Source organism: Dufourea novaeangliae, unplaced genomic scaffold, assembly GCF_001272555.1.
Source record: "Dufourea novaeangliae isolate 0120121106 unplaced genomic scaffold, ASM127255v1 scaffold162, whole genome shotgun sequence".
Lineage (NCBI taxonomy): Eukaryota > Metazoa > Arthropoda > Insecta > Hymenoptera > Halictidae > Dufourea > Dufourea novaeangliae.
In genome coordinates this window covers 1,396,137-1,403,868 of record NW_015374046.1, presented here as the reverse complement: position 1 = coordinate 1,403,868, position 7,732 = coordinate 1,396,137, and positions in this window count along the sequence as shown.

Sequence of the window (7,732 nt, the reverse complement as noted above, 5' to 3'; positions counted from 1 at the left end):
CATTTTTCTCCTAGTCAACTCCAGGTCATAATGATCCTTTCTTAAATAGAACCATACATTGTTTTCCATTATATTGTAAGGTACATTAAGACGAAATCAACCAATACAAAATATGACAATTTTGTACAGAAATTACTAAATTTAGAGAAGTAAATTTCCAGTTTAAGTGTCATATTCCTACATAATCAGTACATATTTTTTACTGGTTGAATTCGTCTTAATGTCCCCCACAATATTATAGAAAAAAATATACGGTTCTATTTAAAACAAAAACTCAAGATAGCTGTTATGCATACTCGAAATGTATGTTACATAGTGTTGTATGTTGTCCACTGAAAACAGATAAATTTTGGTTAATAACTTGTTCTTATTACATTGTTGCAAAAGCCTGACAGATCGTGCGACCCGCCAGTGTAAACACCCTGTATATTCCACTTATAATACAGATGAATATCATTTATAATTTCAGAAAAGGACGGAATAATATTTCATTTTTGTTTAGGTACTGGCCATACAAGAAAGAATCTCGTTGTATATTGTAACACTAATGAAATTTGTTCGTAAAACAAAACGAATGCTAAAGACACATTGCACTGTTCGACAAATTGTAACCTTTTTTTTCGATTTTGTAACCTTCATATTTGTTATAGATCTTTATGAGCCGAATAGGAATCTGCAAACAGTTTTTTCTCTGCAACGCACCATTTTTGAACAGAATCAATTTTTTTTAAACGATTAAATTGCAAATTTTTGAACTTTCACGATGGTTTGTGTTTTTACAGCAACAGTTATACAGGTGCTTTTGACAGAAAATAATTCCGTAGGCTCTCTTGAATAAAATAATGTAAATTGTTAATATATTATAAACATCTGAATATGTTTAAATAATAATCAAAGTGAAAAAGACACCTAAAACGCACCAACTTTTGCTGACATTTTTCAATTTATTTTAAAAACTAAGGGACTAGAATCAAAATCTAACTATAGCATGCAAAAGAGCAAACCCTTCTACTAAGGAAGGCGTCACAGAAAGCTCCAAAATTACGTTCTGTTTTCAACATAGAAGCGAAATAGTTTAGCAAAGTGGTTCCCAAACTTTTCGAATCCGCGGCCTCATTTTGGACAAATCTTTTGCTCAGAAAATCGAAAACAATGATAATTTTATTCAAACCAGTGGATAACATCATAAAAACGACCAGAAATAGAAGTTTCTTGCAAAAATGACACGAAATTATCCGTCTTTATTCAAATTGACGCACTTATATTTCGCAAGTTGACAATATTGTTTCGTAGTACGAACACGAATTTTTGACCTTCTGTATCTTCTGACATTGTTTACATTATATGGGATCAATATCTCATTATTCCAGTAAGTATCGAAGCGAAAGCACTCCGTACATTAAAATAATAGTGAGTTTGTGAAATTACATCCGAAATTTGCCCGGACGGAAAGTAAGTTGACATGAATAATTTCTCATTTTATAAATATGAATTTCCAATTAAACTACTTAGTAATGTACCTAGTCGCTTATGGCATGTTTTCTAGTTATTGTTACGAATTGTTTACTTGCAGAATGCCGAAAATACGACACATCAATGGAAGGGATACGAAAAATTTGTCAAAAATAGATACTCAAAACTGGGAAGCCCGAAACTTCAATTGAAACGGATGGAAAAATAAAAACGTCGTTACGTCAGGATAGTGAAATTACCAAATTAATCAAAAACGAACCATTTATCCAATACTAAACAGATAAAAGAAGAGTTAAAACTGCCAATAGGGATCACTCAAATAAAATCACGGTTATATGAAGCTGGATTATATGATAGAATATCTAGGAAGAAACTACAAATTTCAGAAACAAATGCTCGGAAACGCTTAAATTTTGCTAAACAATACTATACTAAACCGACTCCATTCTGGGAGTCTATAATTTGGAGTGATGGGTCCAAGTTCGAATGACAATCAAACAAACGAAGGAAGTATGTATGGAAAAAGGAGGGATACGCTTTTAAGGTAGTTCTTAGCCAACTGTGTTAGTCAAATTCGAGTTCGTTGATAAATAATAAATATAAACGTGGTATGATACTATGAGAATGATGATAATAATTTTCAACATTATGTATATATATTTTAAAAAGTTAAATATTAATATAAAGAATTGAAATACGAAAATAGAATATTACATTGATTAGCGTAGTTAATTGAACAGCAGATCTGACAACGTCGACGCTACAGCTTATAAAGGTAAGTTACTTATTATTATTATACTAGCTTATAAAGGTAAATTTGTTAAAAAGAAAGTGTTGAATAAGAACGTAAAATGTCAAGTTGGAATTGCTAAAAAAATACAGGGCAATGTGAACAATTTGTTCATGTCAAATGTGGAATACGTTCGGGAAATCGAATTCTGGATTTGGAGTATCTCGGTGAACAATTATGGTGTAAGATACGATACCGAAAATGGTGTTACAGAAGATATTTTATTTTGTAAACCGCTAGAAACCAACACTAGCGGAAAATATCTACTCGACACTTTTATTGAAAGTGCTAGTTACGATATTGACTGGACGAAGTATATTGGAATATCCATCGATGGCGCCAAGGTAATGATGGGACATCGAAGTGGTTTCATTGTGAAAGTACAAGAGATTATGCCCTATGATACATGGCTACACTATTTTTAGTGTTTCCCGGAAGAAACTCAAAACAATTACGACAGTCACAGATGGGTACTGAATCCGTTTTTAGGCAGTTGCGTTTAATTGACGGAAATTCCAACAAATATGAAGGAAAATCTCATTGGACTCATTGCTGACGGAATGTTGAAACAAGAACTTTTTCCCAGTGTGCAGATCAGTTTTGGATAAAAAGAAAGCAAGAGTACCCCGAGCTTGTAAGTCTGTGTGTTTCGAATACAGAGCCCAGATTTGAGAAACTTGTTTCTGAAAAGCAAGCACATGTTACACATTAATTAATTTATTTTGTAAAACTTTCAGACCCCCCCTCCTGGCTCTTCTCGCGACCGTCCAGGAGACACACACTTTGGGAACCCTAATTTAGCAGAACACGCTAAACGCAAACGGCTGTCTTTATCTTGTCACAGCACAAAACATCGTGAAAGTTGAAAATTTGCAAATATTGTTAATTGATTTTGTCGGAAACTGTACGTTCTTGAAAAAAAAAAAATTGTTTGCAGATTCGTATTCCATTCATAAAGATCTATCAGAGTTCCCTATTGAAGGTTACAAAATTAAGTACGTGTCGAACCAATTGGTTACTGATTAAATAAAAATATCCAAAATAGCATACACTTATCCCAGTACTGCTATGGAAAATGTTTCACGGTTTGAAATTGTAAGAAATAATTAATATTCTTTGGAATAAATCGGGGCACTAAAAGAACCGTTTGGACTGCGACAAACATTCAAAGCCAAATCTACAATCGTCCAATCTCCTAGGCAAACATTATTGTACCACAAGCTTGAATAATTCCACATAAAGCGCAGTCTAATAACGAAAGGTTTGGTTTCAACCATTTGGCAGATAATGGCAGTAAATTGAATTAGATTCCCCAATGGTTTGCTTTCTTCTTAAGCTAGACTGCAGATGAATGTCGATTAGTCTGCGGCCAGGTTCTAAGTAAATGGTCTTGCGACGACTCTAGAATTATTCTCTTAATGAATTCACGACGAACAATACTTATAATGCCTCCTAACTGGTGTCACATCAGTGCGCTGCGGTCTCGCTGGAAGTATAAATTAATTAAATCGCCCGTAACAGATCACCGTGACAGTTTCTGATACATACACCAAGTGTCGCATATGGCAAAGCAAGGAGGTGCATACAGTTTACGCTTTCCATAATAAGACAATGTCACATAGAATCATTAACATCACATCAAGAATAGTGCATCGTTCGTATTTTCGTTCTTCTGTTAATAGTAAAAGTTGTACATACGTGATTGTATGTAATTAAATTTGAAACTGACTACATGGTATAAGTGTATCTTACAAGGGAAGGTTCCGAACCCGAAAATTCTGATTTTAATGAAACTTCGCAAGACTATGCTGCATATTGAACTTTTTACTCTGAAGGGGTGAAATCAGCCCTTAAAATTTTCGCGTTTTTTTGTTTTCTTGATACAACTTTGAAAGAGAATTTTCTACGATGTGTAATTTATGAAGAAAATGATTTTTTTGTTATTTTACGTATAAATTATTAATCGTGAGAGACAGGGGTAGTCATTGCATGCTAAGAATGTGCATTTATCAATGATTTCTTGAATTATGAAAGCATGTAATTTTTATACAATTTTTTTATTTGCAAAAACAGTTTTCCACTTTTGTACTTATATGCTTATGCATATATGTGATATCTTGTTATTCATATTTTGTAACTTACAGAAAGTTTTACATGTAGGCTTCTATTAACCGACTTATAAAATAATTACAAAAAAATATAAACGTCATGACAGTGGAGCCTTCTCTCGCGACGGCATGATCAACATGCTAACGGAAAATTCAGTAAAGATATTTTTGCATCTGTGACTGACTTATGCATATATAAGTGTCATGAGCATAATTTACAATTGGAATACATTGGAATAGTATTTCTGCAATATGTTTCACGCTTCTGAAAATTCTTCGTGACAGTAAATAAAACTTATAGATCATAAAAACTTGTTGCACCATGAACCACGAATTAAAATTACCAATAATAATGGCGTTTTTGTTCAAAAATTCATGTTGCTAACTTTAATGTTTTAATTAAAACTGTATTTGTAATTTTTAGCCTCCTCAGGTTTATAAGGCACCCACGTTCTTCGTTCTTTGTTGTCCTGATTTGACACTAATGGGAGTGTGTATTAAAATATCTTTACTTAATTTTCCATTAGCACGTTTGTAATTACTTTATAAGTCGATTAATAGAACCCCACATGTAAAACTTTCGGTAAGTTACAAAATATGAATGACACAAGATATCACATATATGCATAAGCATATGAATACAGAAGTGGAAAACTGGTTTTGCAAATAAAAAAATTTATAAAAATTATATGCTTTCATAATTCAATAAACCATTGATAAATACACATTTTTTACATGCAATGACTACCTCTGTCCCTTACGGTTAATAATTTATATGTAAATTAACAAAAAAATTATTTTCTTTATAAATAACACATCGTAGAAAATTCTTCTTCAAAGTTATATCAAGAAAACGAAAAAACGCGAAAACTTTAAGGGCCGATTTCACTCCTTCAAAGTAAAAACGGGACCGAAAAAAAAATTGCTCCAAGCATAGTGTTCAATATGCTCTATATTCATTAAAATCAGAATTTTCGGGTTCGGAACCTTCCCTTGTTAGAAATACAGATATGATGTACAGCATGTTTCATGTCACTATGTTACTTTAAATATTCAGATTCTTTAATTAACATAAAAAACTTTATATTTTTTTTACTTTTCCATAATGTGATATGAAAAGATGTATATGTATGTATAACTGCTCATACATTTAAATCAAAGATTTATACTTATTACAGATTCCACTATATAATTGGTAAATTCAAATAGAACGCTTTGGATATTAAAGTTACACAAAACATGTTCTACAATCTATATGTATATTTCAACTGAGCAATTTTTTACTGAATTTAAAATTAAATGTAATTAGTAAAGTATATGATCACATTTTATAAATTCTCACAAATTTTTAACTAATCAAATTGTATTAAATCATACCGTTTATAGTTTGTTAACGACGTTTAAACGACGAAAATCTTTGAAAAATATTATAGTAACTGAACATGTTGCCACAGTTACTCATGAAATTGAGCGTACGCTTACGTAAGCAGTAGAAATTCTCGGGAGAATGAATAGAAACATCCCTAAATACATATTCGAGAGTAAAAATATGACACATATTGTATTCGCATACGTATTTATACATATTTTGGCAATTGAGCATTAGCAGCGTAATGGCTAACAAAAGGAAAGAAACAAATATTTCAACGTGAAATGAATCAACATTTCTCAAACAATTATTTAATCTCATTAACTGTTTAAAGCTCAGGACGACACCTTTAATACTACTGTTTTTCACTGTGTATTATTCGAATAAAATTCTGCCGAACTCTGCCATAGACATTTAAAGAAAATGGAAATTGTACCGAAGCTGTAAGTATGACGTAGAAGAACAACTGTTAAATCATTTGGTGGCCGAGGACGAAAGGTAAATTCCATATGACAACCCCCAAAGGAAACGATACTGGACCAAAAAAAGAAGATCCACCACAACAATGGCTGTGTTCAACGGACTCAACTGTTGAGTGATTTCACTAGATTTTACGCTAAAGCGTAGCCCGCTCACTTACTAATTTCTCAACATATTTAGTGATCGGTCACCATGTTTTGTAACGGAAATAAACTATGCTACCTCTGCTCAACGTGTTGTGATTCAATATGGCGAAACCTAGTGAACCTTTAAATGTAAACAACATAACGCATATACGAGACTCAATACAGCCGCAACGGCATTTTACGTACAAAACAAGATACTGTATTTTCTACATCTGTTTATTAGTATCTATGATTCACAAATTTCTGTTCTTTATTTAATCTTCTTTTACAATGAAATGTCCAATAATACATATAATTTATACATGTATTTTATTCATTGTATGCACTTTGAAGCTATCACTGTATAAAGAAATTTATACTTCAATACTTATGAGTAACATCCGAAAATGTTCTTTAAAGAAATTATTAGTGTATAACGGAATTATACTTTCAGCACAGTTTTCATTTTTTGATGTAATTCTGCGCTTTGTTGTTAAATGATTTATAGGTTGCCCTAAATCGTCCAATAATATTTTCATTACATCTACATCCAACCCATCCGAGCAATTAGCAAAGCTGCATTCATTTTTTTATATTTTATTATTATTTTGTTAGAAGACAATATTGTTCACGTATGTTGTAACAACTGTTTAAATTTAGTGCCACAAGCTGCTACAAATGTATCACACTCACACTACCCCAACCCCAAATATTGTTCAAGAAAATAGAAGGACTGATCAGTGATGGATTCGCAACGATTGAGTCCGCTGAACGCAGCTAATGTGCAAAAGCAGCTGTACACCCTCGCAAAATTATTCCGTATATTTGGTGAAATTATTAAAGAATTTTGTATTTCGAGTTAGTCCCAAAAAGTGAAAACATTAATTTCGACGTGTATTGTACTCGGATGCAATAGCAGTAAAACGTCCTGGACACTTGCAATTAGAAGAAAGCGATCATTCATCACAGTAATGCTAGACCATTTATATACAGCGCGGTTTCAATTAAGCTAATTCGATTTCTACAATAATTTATATACTGTTTTACTGCGTATGGAAATACTTGAAACCGTATAATATACTTACTTAATAAAGGAAATATAAATATTCAAAGTATAGGTTACTTTTTCACGGAAAAAACGTTCAAAACAATCGGTTTTTGATTTTTAAAACCGCGGCGCACTCTACTAAAAAGATCTTCAAAAAATTAAGGACACTACTTATGATAATATGTCGCTACTGTGAAATGATAAATGTGGTGCCTTTGAAACTTCAATAAGAGAAAAACCTTTTTTAGCGTTTTATACTATCTATCAGAGTTTTTACAGAATTTTTGCACGTCATTAAGCAGAAAAAATAGAGGAAAAACGGAAAATCCAAATTGTCCT